The sequence below is a fragment of the Gambusia affinis genome, linkage group LG01 (genome assembly GCF_019740435.1).
Source record: "Gambusia affinis linkage group LG01, SWU_Gaff_1.0, whole genome shotgun sequence".
Classification (NCBI taxonomy): domain Eukaryota; kingdom Metazoa; phylum Chordata; class Actinopteri; order Cyprinodontiformes; family Poeciliidae; genus Gambusia; species Gambusia affinis.
Genome location: NC_057868.1, coordinates 2,688,953 through 2,707,252, shown reverse-complemented (window position 1 = coordinate 2,707,252; position 18,300 = coordinate 2,688,953).

Sequence of the window (18,300 nt, the reverse complement as noted above, 5' to 3'; positions counted from 1 at the left end):
ATTCTATTTTCGCTCGCCAGTATTTCCACCTGCCTACTAATACAGGATGGGTTTTGGTTTTTTTTTTACTGTTTGAGAACAACAAAAACTATTAAAGTTGCTGTACTGAGTTGGTAAATCACTGTTTTTATTTTAATTGTATTGGGATGCAAAAAATGTGCACAGACTTTGTTGAATTACGGGATTTATTCCGAATGTAAACGCAGCTTGATTGTGTACAATAGAATTCAGTTTCAACTGAACCTCACCAAGATTTAATTCATATTTCTGAGTTTTTTGTGTAGCTCTCTTGGTTGATTCCTAGTCCCGTGATAAGAAATCCAAGCCAGTGATACATGAACAGCTTTCCATTAATCTGATTTGCGTTAATTTGACTTTACAAGTTCAAGTAAAAGTTGATGAACCTCAGACTTGTGTGGCCCCATGTGAAGTTGCTTTTAGGATCCACTCACAATACAAAAGCTCAAAGTGAAATCTTTAGGACATTTACTTTTGTATTTATCTTTCTCAATCCTTCATTCAGACTATTATAAAGATGAAAAGTGCCATGGTTATTTAAGTTAAACTGAAAACCATGAGAACTGTTGTAGTACATCCATTTTCCCTTCTGTGCACAACCCAGGTCCGTTTACCAGAATAATTTTATTCCTAACAGAACAATTATTACATTATATTTATATTATTGTTATATATTATGATTGTGTATTATATGTACAAAATGTTAGTTATTTGGCTTTTGGGGTAAATTTTGGGATGAACCTAAAATGCACAATAGCCTCTAAAAGTGAATTTAAAGTTACTCTCTCTATACTTTTTTATTGCACATGTCCAACTGTTCAGTGTGTTGGCACTTTTTTTGCTCATCTTGTTCTTTAACAAGGAGGTTAACAACAACGTGTTTGAACTATGAATCGCCCATGAATGACCTGGTTCAATCAGAATTGGTGTTAAGACAGTCCTCATCATGCTGTTCACATTTTGACACAACGAGACAAAGACAACACCTAACAACTGATTAACAGAAGCTCAACGTTGAGAGGCTGCAGACAGGATGTTCTCAGACGGAAGTGGCCTCTGAGCTCAGAATGTCACAAAGTGTCATCAGCAGGTTGCAACAGAGACACAGAGAAAATGGAAGAGTTACCATGGAAGAGGCTTGGTAGTGGATTTTCTTTGGCTGAATGCAGTCATCATCTTCAGGGTTTCATTGCGAGCTGTAGCTTGCAAATCTGGATGATAAATGGCAGGCAACGTCAGGAGCATTTAAAGGAGGTCAGAGGTATCCAAGTGCCACGTCAAACCAACCTGTTTACATCATCATTGTCTGAGTCCTAGACAAACTGAAACTTGTACTTGAGCACACCACCACACACGATCGTCATCATCTTGCATGATGCACTAATCAGCCATGCAAGATTTACCGGTCTGTTAAAACTCCCTTATGGTGAAATACTTTAACTGTTTTAACCAAGCATTTATGCTTGACAGGGGACCAGTGGGCCTCAGTGTTGTGTTGTGTGTTGAGCAGGAATGACGGCTACCAACAATGTTGGAGACATCAAGGAGAGCGCTATGCATCAGTCATTGTTGGAGAGAAAGATGATCCTTTAGTGGTCGCAGTGTAACCATATGGGCAGGTGTTAGTGTCAATCCCACACTACCTGAATGATATCACTGACCCTGCCATTGTGCCCCTGCGTTAACAACACAAGCTTAATTTCAATTTCATGGACTAGAATCTTTCCAGCTCAATAAGATCGCCTCATTAGAGTTTGGCACTTGTAGTCTGGGGGTACCTCAAATGAAGGGGTCCACAATTTCTCCAGACCCAAATCCCTTAGAAAGCCTCTGGGATCAGCTGAGTTGCTGTTTGGAGGCTTGTAACTTTGTACCCCAGAACTTAATGACATGCAAGCTGCCCTTCAAATTTAAATTCAAAAATACTTTACTGACCCCAAAGAGAAACTAAATGTTTAATCCAAATTCTTCAGAGTTACTGTAGATAAGGATGATTGTTGGCAGGAAAGATCTCTTGTAGCGGTCAGTATTAATCAAGCAGAGACTGACTTGTGAACAGCATGAAACGCTGTTGTCAAGCCGTAATTGATTGTACATGACATGTTATTGAGACATTGTTGTGGCATACCAACCCCGATGCTTGGCTTTCGTTTCAATACACAATCTGGTTCTCCATCCTGGCCATATACACGTCTTATATATTATTTAAAATTTTGTGTGGTCTGAGTAGGCTGTTTCTTCTTTAATAACTTTACAGTTATATTTTTCCTATATTTGCTGTACTCTTATTCATTTTCTTTTACTTTTTACTCTTGTATGAATTTGCATACGGGCTGCAACGTGGCCTGGAGTTTGGGATCTTTCTGCATTCACATGTTTTTTCCTTTGTATGTGTGGGTTCTCTCCAGGAACTTCTGGCTTCCCCTGGTAGTCATTTCACATTAGGTGTGAGTATTTGTGTGTTCATGGTTGTACTGGTGACCTGCAGGGTGTAGCCCTGACCCAGTGACCGCTGGACATAGGAGCAGGGGTGTGATCCTGCTGGGCTGTAAAAAGGATGCATGGATGAATTTGCATACTTCCATTTATTTTAAACTTGCTACTATTTCCCATGTGACATTAGTGGATCTATTCTATCTGAAGGACATTGACTTTTCCACATTCCCTCAGTTTGTACTGCTGTACCACTAAAACAACTAAATGAAAATAGCAACAATATTAAGTATTGTTTGTCAGACTACTTAATTTCAAACATATTTTGCTAGACAAATCAGTGGTTTCATGTCTATATAGCATTTTAGGAGAACTTATAAAGTTTAGCAAACTTGTGGAGCTTCTAATCAGTTTAACAGTAAAAGTGATAGTAATTCTTACCTTAGAAGAAATTAAAATGAACATTTTTGCAATTTCTTCTGCGGTGCATGATAGTAAGAAAGTAATGGATGATCAGTTGCATGAAGTTATTTAAATTTGTAAGTTGTCTGAGAAAATGTAGTCACTTTTACAGCAAAATAAATCATTGTTTAAATTATGATCCAAAGGCTCTAGATCAGGGGTGTCAAACTCTAGTCCTCAAGGGCCGGTGTCCTGCAACTTTTAGATGTGCCTCTGCTGCACCACACCTGTATAGAATAATTAGGTAACTAGAAAATTCCTGAAGAAATTTAACTGGGGCCTGCCAAAGTGTGCCCGTCGGTTTGGACCCAGCGTTCTGATGCTAAGAATTTGCATCAATGCTAAAGAAAGCTGCAATGTAATCAATAGCATGTGGAGAATCACAAGAATGTTAAGTAAGCTGGACATGCAACATTCAGTATGATAAAGCAAGTGTATTAGCTAAAATGAGCAAATATGCTAATGTAAGCATAAATACTTTCAGTAGCATGTGGGGTATCATTAGAATGTTTACTGTCATTTACTTACTCCATTAAGTATACTAAACATGGCTAATAAGTCTGAAAAATAGAAAATAGCTTATTTAAGCTAAAAGGCTAATGCTAATGAACTGCCTTGCTGCGCAAGGCAGTTCCCTAACCTCGGATAAACAGATAATGCAGAATGATATCATTGCACCGCCTCCGGCGGTGCACTGTCCAGAGGGGCATATTGAGGCTTTTATTTTGAAATTTGCAGTAAGCTTCATATTAAATGCCCACACTAATCCAGTGTCTAAGAGTGCTTTGGATAAACCAGTCACGTCAAGCAAAAATGAGCAAATATATGATGTAAAAATTGCCAAGGCTTTTATTTTGAAATTTTTGTTAAGCTTCATTTGAAAGGGTCAAAGTCATCCCATGTGTAACAGTCATTGGATTAAATCAGTCATATAACGCTCAAAAAAGCAATGACCTGATGTAAAAATTTTCAAGGGCTTTTATTTTGAAATTTTCAGTAAGCTTCATTTTGAAGGGCTAGACTCATCCCATGTGTAACAGTGACAGGGTTAAATGAGTTATATACAGCCCATAGCAGCAAGTTGTTCTAAAGGCCAGCTCAGTCCTCCTCTGTTTTAACTGAACTACTAGTTAGAACTACAGTGATGCGTATTTGTAGTCCTCAGCAGCTCTCCCTGCTCTGGGTTCCGTTGCCATGGTAAATAATCCTCTCTGCCAGCTGTGAGTGAGACATCCAGGGGGAGACAATTCTCTGTTTGAGCCAGCCAGTTTGACTAAAAAAAGCATTGCAAACAACTGTTTCCCGTTCGGGAACCGTAATACATATTCAAAAACCGTTTGAAGCATATGAGACGGCTATTTGTCGTCTCACATAGTCCCGCCATTCATATCTCTACCTCACTCACAGTATTAACAGCGATGAGATAAAAAAAGTGTGTGCCAAGGTCTGAAATTTTTCAGAAATACATGGAAGTGAATCAGTGAGATCTGTCTGCTACCCTGGCGCATGACTTTGCTCTGAAGCACCTGGAGAAAACTGTAAGCGCTAGATAATTTTGAAAACATTTGACGGAGCAGGCACGCGTATCAATGTCATGACCAAGTTTGATACCAATCATGCAATATTTGTGGCGTGAGGCGAGTTAAAAATGATTTGGGGTCAAAATGTCACTCTGACTCTCACTCTAGCGGAGCGGCCTTCACACTCTGATTTTTCCAAAAATCAAAAACTTTGGGTCGCTTAGAAAGAAGTTGTGGACAAACCATAATACATATTGACGTGCTGTCTTCACTTTAAAAGAGATCACGGACATATCTACAAAATGAAGTTTGAATGGCGTTTCTACATAAAGTTATGGACACAGAAAATCCTCAAAAATAGGGTATTTTCAGGATTTACTGGTTGCCTCCCCCTTGACGACGAGAGTTGCACCTGGTGAGCTCGTTAGTGATTTTGGGGTCGCTTTTTGCTTTTACGCCATGGTAACTCCAAATCCCACCAAAAGTAATAGCTCCAATGCCGGGTTCGAGCCGGACGTTTTGATACCACTTTTGTGGGTGGGCTCGCAGCGGTACGAGCCGCATTAACGGAGACGGAAGAAAAATAAATAACTAGAAAATTCCTGAAGAAATTTAACTGGGGCCTGCCAAAGTGTGCCCGTCGGTTTGGACCCAGCGTTCTGATGCTAAGAATTTGCATCAATGCTAAAAGCTGCAATGTAATCAATAGCATGTGGAGAATCACAAGAATGTTAAGTAAGCTGGACATGCAACATTCAGTATGATAAAGCAAGTGCATTAGCTAAAATGAGCAAATATGCTAATGTAAGCATAAATACTTTCAGTAGCATGTGGGGTATCATTAGAATGTTTACTGTCATTTACTTACTCCATTAAGTATACTAAACATGGCTAATAAGTCTGAAAAATAGAAAATAGCTTATTTAAGCTAAAAGGCTAATGCTAATGAACTGCCTTGCTGCAAGGCAGTTCCCTAACTCTCGATAAACAGATAATGCAGAATGATATCACTGCACCGCCTCTGGCGGTGACTGTCCAGAAGGGCATTTTGAGGCTTTTATTTTGAAATTTGCAGTAAGCTTCATATTACATGCCCACACTAATCCACTGTGAAAGAGTTCTTTGGATAAAACAGTCTCATAAAGCAAAAAAGAGCAATTACATGATGTAAAAATTCCCAAGGCTTTTATTTTGAAATTTTTGTTAAGCTTCATTTGAAAGGGTCAAAGTCATCCCATGTGTAACAGTCATTGGATTAAATCAGTCATATAACGCTCAAAAAAGCAATGACCTGATGTAAAAATTTTCAAGGGCTTTTATTTTGAAATTTTCAGTAAGCTTCATTTCAAAGGGCTAGACTCATCCCATGTGTAACAGTGACAGGGTTAAATTAGTTATATACAGCCCATAGCAGCAAGTTGTTCTAATGGCCAGCTCAGTCCTCCTCTGTTTTAACTGAACTAGTAGTTAGAACTACAGTGATCGTGTTGTAGTCCTCAGCAGCTCTCCCTGCTCTGGGTTCCGTTGCCATGGTAAATAATCCTCTCTGCCAGCTGTGAGTGAGACATCCAGGGGGAGACAATTCTCTGTTTGAGCCAGCCAGTTTGACTAAAAAAAGCATTGCAAAAAACTGTTTCCCGTTAGAACCGTAATACATATTCGAAAACCGTTTGAAGCATATGAGAGGGCTATTTGTCGTCTCACATAGTCCCGCCATTCATATCTCTACCTCACTCACAGTATTAACAGCGATGAGATAAAAAAGTGTGTGCCAAGGTCTGAAATTTTCAGAAATACATGGAAGTGAATCAGTGAGATCTGTCTGCTACCCTGGCGCATGACTTTGCTCTGAAGCACCTGGAGAGAAAACTGTAAGCGCTAGATAATTTTTGAAAACATTTGACCGGAGCAGGCACGCAGCGTATCAATGTCATGACCAAGTTTGATACCAATCATGCAATATTTGTGAGCGTGAGGCGAGTTAAAAAATGATTTGGGGTCAAAATGTCACTCTGACTCTCACTCTAAGCGGAGCGGCCTTCACACTCTGATTTTTCCAAAAATCAAAACTTTGGGTAAACTTAGAAAGAAGTTGTGGACAAACCATAATACATATTGACGTGCTGTCTTCACTTTAAAAGAGATCACGCAGACGTATCTACAAAATGAAGTTTGAATGGCGTTTCTACATAAAGTTATGACGACACAGAAAATCCTCAAAAATAGGGTATTTTCAGGATTTACTGGTTGCCTCGTCCCCTTGACGACGAGACTTGCACCTGGTGAGCTCGTTAGTGATTTTGGGGTCGTTTTTTGCTTTTTACGTCGCCATGGTAACTCCAAATCCCACCAAAAGTAATAGCTCACACCTCCGGGATCGAGCATACGTTTGATACCACTTTTGTGGGTGGGCTCACTTGTGATCTGAGCCGCATTCACGGTGTGGAAGAATAAGTTAAGAACTAGAAAATTCCTGAAGAAATTTAACTGGGGCCTGCCAAAGTGTGCCCGTCGGTTTGGACCCAGCGTTCTGATGCTAAGAATTACCATCAATGCTAAAGAAAGCTGCAATGTAATCAATAGCATGTGGAGAATCACAAGAATGTTAAGTAAGCTGGACATGCAACATTCAGTATGATAAAGTAAGTGTATTAGCTAAAATGAGCAAATATGCTAATATAAGCATAAATACTGTCAGTAGCATGTGGGGTATCATTAGAATGTTTACTGTCATTTACTTACTCCATTAAGTATACTAAACATGGCTAATAAGTCTGAAAAATAGAAAATAGCTTATTTAAGCTAAAAGGCTAATGCTAATGAACTGCCTTGCTGCGCAAGGCAGTTCCCTAACCTCGGATAAACAGATAATGCAGAATGATATCACTGCACCGCCTCTGGCGGTGCACTGTCCAGAGGGGCATTTTGAGGCTTTTATTTTGAAATTTGCAGTAAGCTTCATATTAAATGCCCACACTAATCCAATGTGTAAGAGTGCTTTGGATAAACCAGTCACATAAAGCCAAAAAGAGCAATTACATGATGTAAAAATTCCCAAGGCTTTTATTTTGAAATTTTTGTTAAGCTTCATTTGAAAGGGTCAAAGTCATCCCATGTGTAACAGTCATTGGATTAAATCAGTCATATAACGCTCAAAAAAGCAATGACCTGATGTAAAAATTTTCAAGGGCTTTTATTTTGAAATTTTCAGTAAGCTTCATTTCAAAGGGCTAGACTCATCCCATGTGTAACAGTGACAGGGTTAAATTAGTTATATACAGCCCATAGCAGCAAGTTTTTCTAAAGGCCAGCTCAGTCCTCCTCTGTTTTAACTGAACTAGTAGTTCGAACTACAGTGATGCGTATTTGTAGTCCTCAGCAGCTCTCCCTGCTCTGGGTTCCGTTGCCATGGTAAATAATCCTCTCTGCCAGCTGTGAGTGAGACATCCAGGGGGAGACAATTCTCTGTTTGAGCCAGCCAGTTTGACTAAAAAGCATTGCAAAAAACTGTTTCCGCTCGGGAACCGTAATACATATTCGAAAAACCGCTTTGAAGCATATGAGAGGGCTATTTGTCGTCTCACATAGTCCCGCCATTCATATCTCTACCTCACTCACAGTATTAACAGCGATGAGATAAAAAAAAGTGTGTGCCAAGGTCTGAAATTTTTCAGAAATACATGGAAGTGAATCAGTGAGATCTGTCTGCTACCCTGGCGCATGACTTTGCTCTGAAGCACCTGGAGAGAAAACTGTAAGCGCTAGATAATTTTTGAAAACATTTGACCGGAGCAGGCACGCGTATCAATGTCATGACCAAGTTTGATACCAATCATGCAATATTTGTGAGCGTGAGGGCGAGTTAAAAAATGATTTGGGGTCAAAATGTCGCCTGACTCTCACTCTAGAGGAGCAGCCTTCACACTCTGATTTTTCCAAAATCAAAAACTTTGGGTCGCTTAGAAAGAAGTTGTGGACAAACCATAATACATATTGACGTGCTGTCTTCACTTTAAAAGAGATCACGGACGATCTACAAAATGAAGTTTGAATGGCGTTTCTACATGAAGTTATGACACAGAAAATCCTCAAAATAGGGTATTTTCAGGATTTACTGGTTGCCTCGTCCCCTTGACGAGACTTGCACCTGGTGAGCTCGTTAGTGATTTTGGGGTCGTTTTTTGCTTTTTACGTCCGCCATGGTAACTCCAAAGCCCACCAAAAGTAATAGCACACCTCCGGGATCGAGCCACGCTTTGATACCACTTTTGTGGGTGGGCTTAGCGTACGAGCCGCATTCACGGTGACGGAAGAATAAGTTAAGAAAAAATTCCTGAAGAAATTTAACTGGGGCCTGCCAAAGTGTGCCCGTCGGTTTGGACCCAGCGTTCTGATGCTAAGAATTACCATCAATGCTAAAGAAAGCTGCAATGTAATCAATAGCATGTGGAGAATCACAAGAATGTTAAGTAAGCTGGACATGCAACATTCAGTATGATAAACTAAGTGTATTAGCTAAATGAGCAAATATGCTAATGTAAGCATAAATACTTTCAGTAGCATGTGGGTATCATTAGAATGTTTACTGTCATTTACTTACTCCATTAAGTATACTAAACATGGCTAATAAGTCTGAAAATAGAAAATAGCTTATTTAAGCTAAAAGGCTAATGTTAATCAACTGCCTTGCTGCGCAAGGCAGTTCCCTAACCTGGGATAAACAGATAATGCAGAATGATATCACTGCACGCCTCCGGTGTGCACTGTCCAGAGGGGCATTTTGAGGCTTTTATTTTGAAATTTGCAGTAAGCTTCATATTAAATGCCCACACTAATCCAATGTGTAAGAGTGCTTTGGATAAACCAGTCACATAAAGCCAAAAGAGCAATTACATAATGTAAAAATTCCCAAGGCTTTTATTTTGAAATTTTTGTTAAGCTTCATTTGAAAGGGTCAAAGTCATCCCATGTGTAACAGTCATTGGATTAAATCAGTCATATAATGCTCAAAAAAGCAATGACCTGATGTACAAATTTTCAAGGGCTTTTATTTTGAAATTTTCAGTAAGCTTCATCTTCATTTCAAAGGGCCAAACTCATTCCCTTGTGTAACAGTGACAGGGTTAAATTAGTTATATACAGCCCATAGCAGCAAGTTGTTCTAAAGGCCAGCTCAGTCCTCCTCTGTTTTAACTGAACTACTAGTTAGAACTACAGTGATGCGTATTTGTAGTCCTTAGCAGCTCTCCTTCTCTGGGTTCCGCTGCCATGGTAAATAATCCTCTCTGCCAGCTGTGAGTGAGACATCCAGGGGAGACAATTCTGTTTGAGCCAGCCAGTTTGACTAAAAAAGCATTGCAAAAAACTGTTTCCCGTGCTCGGGAACCGTAATACATATTCGAAAACCGTTTTGAAGCATATGAGAGGGCTATTTGTCGCCTCATATAGTCCCGCTTATTCATATCTCTACCTCACTCACAGTATTAACAGCGATGAGATAAAAAAGTGTGTGCCAAGGTCTGAAATTTTTCAGAAATACATGGAAGTGAATCAGTGAGATCTGTCTGCTACCCTGGCGCATGACTTTGCTCTGAAGCACCTGGAGAGAAACTGTAAGCGCTAGATAATTTTGAAAACATTTGACCGGAGCAGGCACGCGTATCAATGTCATGACCAAGTTTGATACCAATCATGCAATATTTGTGAGCGTGAGGGCGAGTTAAAAAATTATTTGGGGTCAAAATGTCGCTCTGACTCTCACTCTAGCGGAGCGGCCTTCACACTCTGATTTTTCCAAAAATCAAAAACTTTGGGTCGCTTAGAAAGAAGTTGTGGACAAACCATAATACATATTGACGCTTGTCTTCACTTTAAAAGAGATCACGGACGATCTACAAAATGAAGTTTGAATGCTTTCTACATAAAGTTATGATTTACACAGAAAATCCTCAAAATAGGGTATTTTCAGGATTTACTGGTTGCCTCATCCCCTTGACGACAGAGATGCACCTGGTGAGCTCGTTAGTGATTTTGGGGTCGTTTTTGCTTTTTACGCCGCCATGGTAACTCCAAATCCCACCGAAGTAATAGCACACCTCACGGGATCGAGCCGCACGTTTTGATACCACTTTTGTGGGTGGGCTCGCAGCGGTACGAGCCGCATTCACGGTGACGGAAGAATAAGTTAAGAATAATAAAGAGACATTCTATTGGGTGTAGAACAATAGGTGCCTGCCATTATGTACATGGAGAGTGACTGACTTGTCGCAAGTCAGTCACTGCTCTCCTTATGACATATGGGCAGGCCCCAACTAGAAAATTCCTGAAGAAATTTAACTGGGGCCTGCCAAAGTGTGCCCGTCGGTTTGGACCCAGCGTTGTGATGCTAAGAATTAGCATCAATGCTAAAGAAAGCTGCAATGTAATCAATAGCATGTGGAGCATCACAAGAATGTTAAGTAAGCTGGACATGCAACATTCAGTATGATAAAGTAAGTGTATTAGCTAAAATGAGCAAATATGCTAATGTAAGCATAAATACTTTCAGTAGCATGTGGGTATCATTAGAATGTTTACTGTCATTTACTTACTCCATTAAGTATACTAAACATGGCTAATAAGTCTGAAAATAGAAAATAGCTTATTTGTTAATGAACTGCCTTGCGCAGCAAGGCAGTTCCCTAACCTCGGATAAACAGATAATGCAGAATGATATCATTGCACCGCCTGTGGCGGTGCACTGTCCAGAGGGGCATATTGAGGCTTTTATTTTGAAATTTGCAGTAAGCTTCATATTAAATGCCCACACTAATCCAATGTGTAAGAGTGCTTTGGATAAACCAGTCACATAAAGCCAAAAGAGCAATTACATGATGTAAAAATTCCCAAGGCTTTTATTTTGAAATTTTTGTTAAGCTTCATTTGAAAGGGTCAAAGTCATCCCATGTGTAACAGTCATTGGATTAAATCAGTCATATAACGCTCAAAAAAGCAATGACCTGATGTAAAAATTTTCAAGGGCTTTTATTTTGAAATTTTCAGTAAGCTTCATTTCAAAGGGCTAGACTCATCCCATGTGTAACAGTGACAGGGTTAAATGAGTTATATACAGCCCATAGCAGCAAGTTGTTCTAAAGGCCAGCTCAGTCCTCCTCTGTTTTAACTGAACTACTAGTTAGAACTACAGTGATGCGATTTGTAGTCCTCAGCAGCTCTCCTGCTCTGGGTTCCGTTGCACATGGTAAATAATCCTCTGCCAGCTGTGAGTGAGACATCCAGGGGGAGACAATTCTTTGACTAAAAAAAGCATTGCAAACAACTGTTTCCCTGCTCGGGAACCGTAATACATATTCGAAAACCGTTTGAAGCATATGAGAGGGCTATTTGTCGTCTCACATAGTCCCATATTCATATCTCTACCTCACTCACAGTATTAACAGCAATGAGATAAAAAGTGTGTGCCAAGGTCTGAAATTTTTCAGAAATACATGGAAGTGAATCAGTGAGATCTGTCTGCTACCCTGGCGCATGACTTTGCTCTGAAGCACCTGGAGAGAAAACTGTAAGCGCTTAGATAATTTTTGAAAACATTTGACCGGAGCAGGCACGCCAGATCAATGTCATGACCAAGTTTGATACCAATCATGCAATATTTGTGAGCGTGAGGGCGAGTTAAAAATGATTTGGGGTCAAAATGTCGCCTGACTCTCACTCTAGCGGAGCCTGCCTTCACACTCTGATTTTTCCAAAAATCAAAAACTTTGGGTCGCTTAGAAAGAAGTTGTGGACAAACCATAATACATATTGACGTGCTGTCTTCACTTTAAAAGAGATCACGGACGTATCTACAAAATGAAGTTTGAATGGCGTTTCTACATAAAGTTATGATTTACACAGAAAATCCTCAAAAATAGGGTATTTTCAGGATTTACTGGTTGCCTCGCCCTTGACGACGAGAGATGCACCTGGTGAGCTCGTTAGTGATTTTGGGGTCGTTTTTTTCTTTTTAACTCGCCCTGGTAACTCCAAAGCCCACCAAAAGTAATAGCTCCTCCCGGAACGAGCAGACGCTTTGATACCACTTTTGTGGGTGGGCTCGCAGCGCACGAGCCGCATTAACGGTAACGGAAGAATAATAAATAATACGATTAAAGAAACATTCTATTGGGTGTAGAACAATAGGTGCCTGCCATGCATGCATGGAGTAGTGACTGACTTGCTTCGCAAGTCAGTCACTGCTCTCCTTATGCATTGCTATGGGCAGGCCCCAACTAGAAAATTCCTGAAGAAATTTAACTGGGGCCTGCCAAAGTGTGCCCGTCGGTTTGGACCCAGCTGATGCTAAGAATTTGCATCAATGCTAATGAAAGCTGCAATGTAATCAATATAATCACAAGAATGTTAAGTAAGCTGGACATGCAACATTCAGTATGATAAAGTAAGTGTATTAGCTAAAATGAGCAAATATGCTAATGTAAGCATAAATACTTTCAGTAGCATGTGGGGTATCATTAGAATGTTTACTGTCATTTACTTACTCCATTAAGTATACTAAACATGGCTAATAAGTCTGAAAAATAGAAAATAGCTTATTTAAGCTAAAAGGCTAATGCTAATCAACTGCCTTGCTGCGCAAGGCAGTTCCCTAACCTCGGATAAACAGATAATGCAGAATGATATCACTGCACCGCCTCCGGCGGTGCACTGTCCAGAGGGGCATTTTGAGGCTTTTATTTTGAAATTTGCAGTAAGCTTCATATTAAATGCCCACACTAATCCAATGTGTAAGAGTGCTTTGGATAAACCAGTCACATAAAGCCAAAAAGAGCAATTACATGATGTAAAAATTCCCAAGGCTTTTATTTTGAAATTTTTGTTAAGCTTCATTTGAAAGGGTCAAAGTCATCCCATGTGTAACAGTCATTGGATTAAATCAGTCATATAACGCTCAGAAAAGCAATGACCTGATGTAAAAATTTTCAAGGGCTTTTATTTTGAAATTTTCAGTAAGCTTCATTTCAAAGGGCTAGACTCATCCCATGTGTAACAGTGACAGGGTTAAATGAGTTATATACAGCCCATAGCAGCAAGTTGTTCTAAAGGCCAGCTCAGTCCTCCTCTGTTTTAACTGAACTACTAGTTCGAACTACAGTGATGCGTATTTGTAGTCCTCAGCAGCTCTCCTGCTCTGGGTTCCGTTGCCATGGTAAATAATCCTCTCTTCCAGCTGTGAGTGAGACATCCAGGGGAGACAATTCTCTGTTTGAGCCAGCCAGTTTGACTAAAAAAGCATTGCAAACAACTGTTTCGCTCGGGAACCGTAATACATATTCGAAAACCGTTTGAAGCATATGAGAGGGCTATTTGTCGTCTCACATAGTCCCGCCATTCATATCTCTACCTCACTCACAGTATTAACAGCAATGAGATAAAAAAAGTGTGTGCCAAGGTCTGAAATTTTCAGAAATACATGGAAGTGAATCAGTGAGATCTGTCTGCTACCCTGGCGCATGACTTTGCTCTGAAGCACCTGGAGAGAAAACTGTAAGCGCTAGATAATTTTGAAAACATTTGACCGGAGCAGGCACGCAGATCAATGTCATGACCAAGTTTGATACCAATCATGCAATATTTGTGAGCGTGAGGGCGAGTTAAAAATGATTTGGGGTCAAAATGTCGCTCTGACTCTCACTCTAGCGGAGCGTTCTTCACACTCTGATTTTTCCAAAATCAAAAACTTTGGGTCGCTTAGAAAGAAGTTGTGGACAAACCATAATACATATTGACGTGTTGTCTTCACTTTAAAAGAGATCACGGACGATCTACAAAATGAAGTTTGAATGGCGTTTCTACATAAAGTTATGATTTACACAGAAAATCCTCAAAATAGGGTATTTTCAGGATTTACTGGTTGCCTCGCCCCTTGACATTTAGAGAGATGCACCTGGTGAGCTCGTTAGTGATTTTGGGGTCGTTTTTTTATTTTTAAGTAGCCATGGTAACTCCAAAGCCCACCAAAAATAAAATCTACCCGCCCCGGCACGAGCCGCACGGTTTGATACCACGTTTGTGGGTGGGCTCAAGAGTACGAGCCGCATTAACGGTAACGGAAGAATAATAAATAATACGTATTAAAGAAACATTCTATTGGGTGTAGAACAATAGGTGCCTGCCATGCAATGCATGGAGGCAGTGACTGACTTGCTTCGCAAGTCAGTCACTGCTCTCCTTATGCATTGCTATGGGCAGGCCCCAACTAGAAAATTCCTGAAGAAATTTAACTGGGGCCTGCCAAAGTGTGCCCGTCGGTTTGGACCCAGCTGATGCTAAGAATTTGCATCAATGCTAATGAAAGCTGCAATGTAATCAATATAATCACAAGAATGTTAAGTAAGCTGGACATGCAACATTCAGTATGATAAAGTAAGTGTATTAGCTAAAATGAGCAAATATGCTAATGTAAGCATAAATACTTTCAGTAGCATGTGGGGTATCATTAGAATGTTTACTGTCATTTACTTACTCCATTAAGTATACTAAACATGGCTAATAAGTCTGAAAAATAGAAAATAGCTTATTTAAGCTAAAAGGCTAATCGTTAATCAACTGCCTTGCTGCGCAAGGCAGTTCCCTAACCTCGGATAAACAGATAATGCAGAATGATATCACTGCACGCCTCCGGTGCACTGTCCAGAGGGGCATTTTGAGGCTTTTATTTTGAAATTTGCAGTAAGCTTCATATTAAATGCCCACACTAATCCAATGTGTAAGAGTGCTTTGGATAAACCAGTCACATAAAGCCAAAAGAGCAATTACATGATGTAAAAATTCCCAAGGCTTTTATTTTGAAATTTTGTTAAGCTTCATTTGAAAGGGTCAAAGTCATCCCATGTGTAACAGTCATTGGATTAAATCAGTCATATAACGCTCAAAAAGCAATGACCTGATGTAAAAATTTCAAGGGCTTTTATTTTGAAATTTTCAGTAAGCTTCATTTCAAAGGGCTAGACTCATCCCATGTGTAACAGTGACAGGGTTAAATTAGTTATATACAGCCCATAGCAGCAAGTTTTTTCTAAAGGCCAGCTCAGTCCTCCTCTGTTTTAACTGAACTAGTAGTTCGAACTACAGTGATGCGTATTTGTAGTCCTCAGCAAATCTCCCTGCTCTGGGTTCCGTTGCCATGGTAAATAATCCTCTCTGCCAGCTGTGAGTGAGACATCCAGGGGAGACAATCTGTTTGAGCCAGCCAGTTTGACTAAAAAAAGCATTGCAAAAAACTGTTTCCCGTTCGGGAACCGTAATACATATTCGAAAACCGTTTGAAGCATATGAGAGGGCTATTTGTCGTCTCACATAGTCCCGCCATTCATATCTCTACCTCACTCACAGTATTAACAGCAATGAGATAATAAAAGTGTGTGCCAAGGTCTGAAATTTTTCAGAAATACATGGAAGTGAATCAGTGAGATCTGTCTGCTACCCTGGCATGACTTTGCTCTGAAGCACCTGGAGAGAAAACTGTAAGCGCTAGATAATTTTTGAAAACATTTGACCGGAGCAGGCACGCGTATCAATGTCATGACCAAGTTTGATACCAATCATGCAATATTTGTGAGCGTGAGGGCGAGTTAAAAAATTATTTGGGGTCAAAATGTCGCTCTGACTCTCACTCTAGCGGAGCCTTCACACTCTGATTTTTCCAAAATCAAAAACTTTGGGTCGCTTAGAAAGAAGTTGTGGACAAACCATAATACATATTGACGGTTGTCTTCACTTTAAAAGAGATCACGGACGATTCTACAAAATGAAGTTTGAATGGCGTTTCTACATAAAGTTATGATTTACACAGAAAATCCTCAAAAATAGGGTATTTTCAGGATTTACTGGTTGCCTGTCCTTGACGAGAGATGCACCTGGTGAGCTCGTTAGTGATTTTGGGGTCGTTTTTTGCTTTTTACGTCGCCATGGTAACTCCAAAGCCCACCAAAAGTAATAGCTCCCCTCCCGGGAACGAGCCGCACGTTTTGATACCACTTTTGTGGGTGGGCTCGCAGCGGTACGAGCCGCATTAACGGTAACGGAAGAATAATAAATAATACGTATTAAAGAAACATTCTATTGCAGGGGTGGGCAATTAATTTCTTCAGGGGGCCGCATGAAAAATCTGAAATATGTTGGAGGGCCGATCCAGCAATGACTCAAATTTAATCTTGACTCATTATTCATTTTCTCATACCTCTTGTTGTAATAAAATATTTAAATCATATTCTTTTGTTAAGAAGAATATTCAGTAAATATTAATAAAAATTAATTTGTGGTTTGGCTGAAGTGAGAATTAATACTATCAAATTAATAGTTTAAAAAAATATCACATGTGAATTTATTTTTAACTTTTTAATCTCTCCACAATTGAAATGGTGTGTGTTATATTAATCAACTGATCAACTGCATATATGAGCAATAAATGGTTTTAAGTGTTGGAAAAAGCCTGACGAACCTGCAGTGCTGCAACTTGAAGGACTAACACAAAAGTACCTCCAATCAGATGCAAATGAATGGGAAAACAAGTACCACAAAGTACTTTAAATGCAGCAGAAACTTAAAGAGGTACACACACAAAACTAATATCACTTTAGGTAACATTAAAATAACTCATTACAAAATGTAATTACAAAATGAAACTGTAATGACTTGAAAACTTGTAAGAACCAAAACTGAAATACTACAAGGAATAGACAGCTTCAAGTATCTTTGTCCTGGATTCTCTTTAATAAACCAACTTTTTTTTCCTGTGAGATTTGGACACCCATCTGTTGTCACGCCCACCAGTTTGTCCCAGTTCAGACCCAAGCTTTCCAGACACGCATTTACCTCTACTAAGAGCTCACTCCCTGTTGTTGTTCCTTTCATTGACCGCATGCCTGCCAGCTCCTCCGTGATGCTAAATTCTGCATTGATCCCGCGCGAAGATGAGCAGCTGGGCAGTGTCCCGTATGTCACAGCTCTCATCCAAAGCCAGGGAAATACCGGTACTCAAAATCATTCACGCTGTCTTTCAGTTGCAGCACCAGGTTCGTCGCGATGTCCTCAATACTTCTCGTTACGTTTGCGGCGGGAGAGGGAGATGTTCTCAAAAGCGTCTTTATTCTCAGGACATATTAGCACTGCTTAATATACTCTCCGTCAGAGAAAGGTTTGCTCTTCCTAGCAATCTTGTGGGATATGACAAAACTTGCCTTGACTGCAGCTCCTCTAGATGCCAGGCGTTTTGTAAAAAGTGTTTGTTGAGCTTGCAACTTGGCTACGAGTACAGACGACTCAGTGACGTGCTCTTTCTCTGAAAAGTTCTTGTATCTCTTCTGTGTTTGGTCACGTAGTGACGGTGGATATTATATTCCTTTAACACAGCCACCTGCGCACCACAAACTAAACACACGACCTTGCCTTTGACTTCAATAAAGAAATATTTCGCTGTCCATGCCTTGTTAAAAATGCAGAATTCGGAATCAACTTTTCTTTTTTTACCGTGAGATGACATTTTGTGGGGATCGTGTATTCGGCTGCTAGCATCACCTGTTGCTGTGCGTTAGCATTTACGTACGTGCATTCATAAACGGTGCGTCAAGCCCTTTCAAAATAAAAGACAGCTGTGTCGCATGCACACGAAAATACGGTGTTTTGTTTTGACTGGGGGGACGCGGGCCGGACAGGCATGCCCAACGGGCCATATCTGGCCCGCGGGCCTTAAAATGCCCAGGTCTGTTCTATTGGGTGTAGAACAATAGGTGCCTGCCATGCAATGCATGGAGGCAGTGACTGACTTGCTTCGCAAGTCAGTCACTGCTCTCCTTATGCATTGCTATGG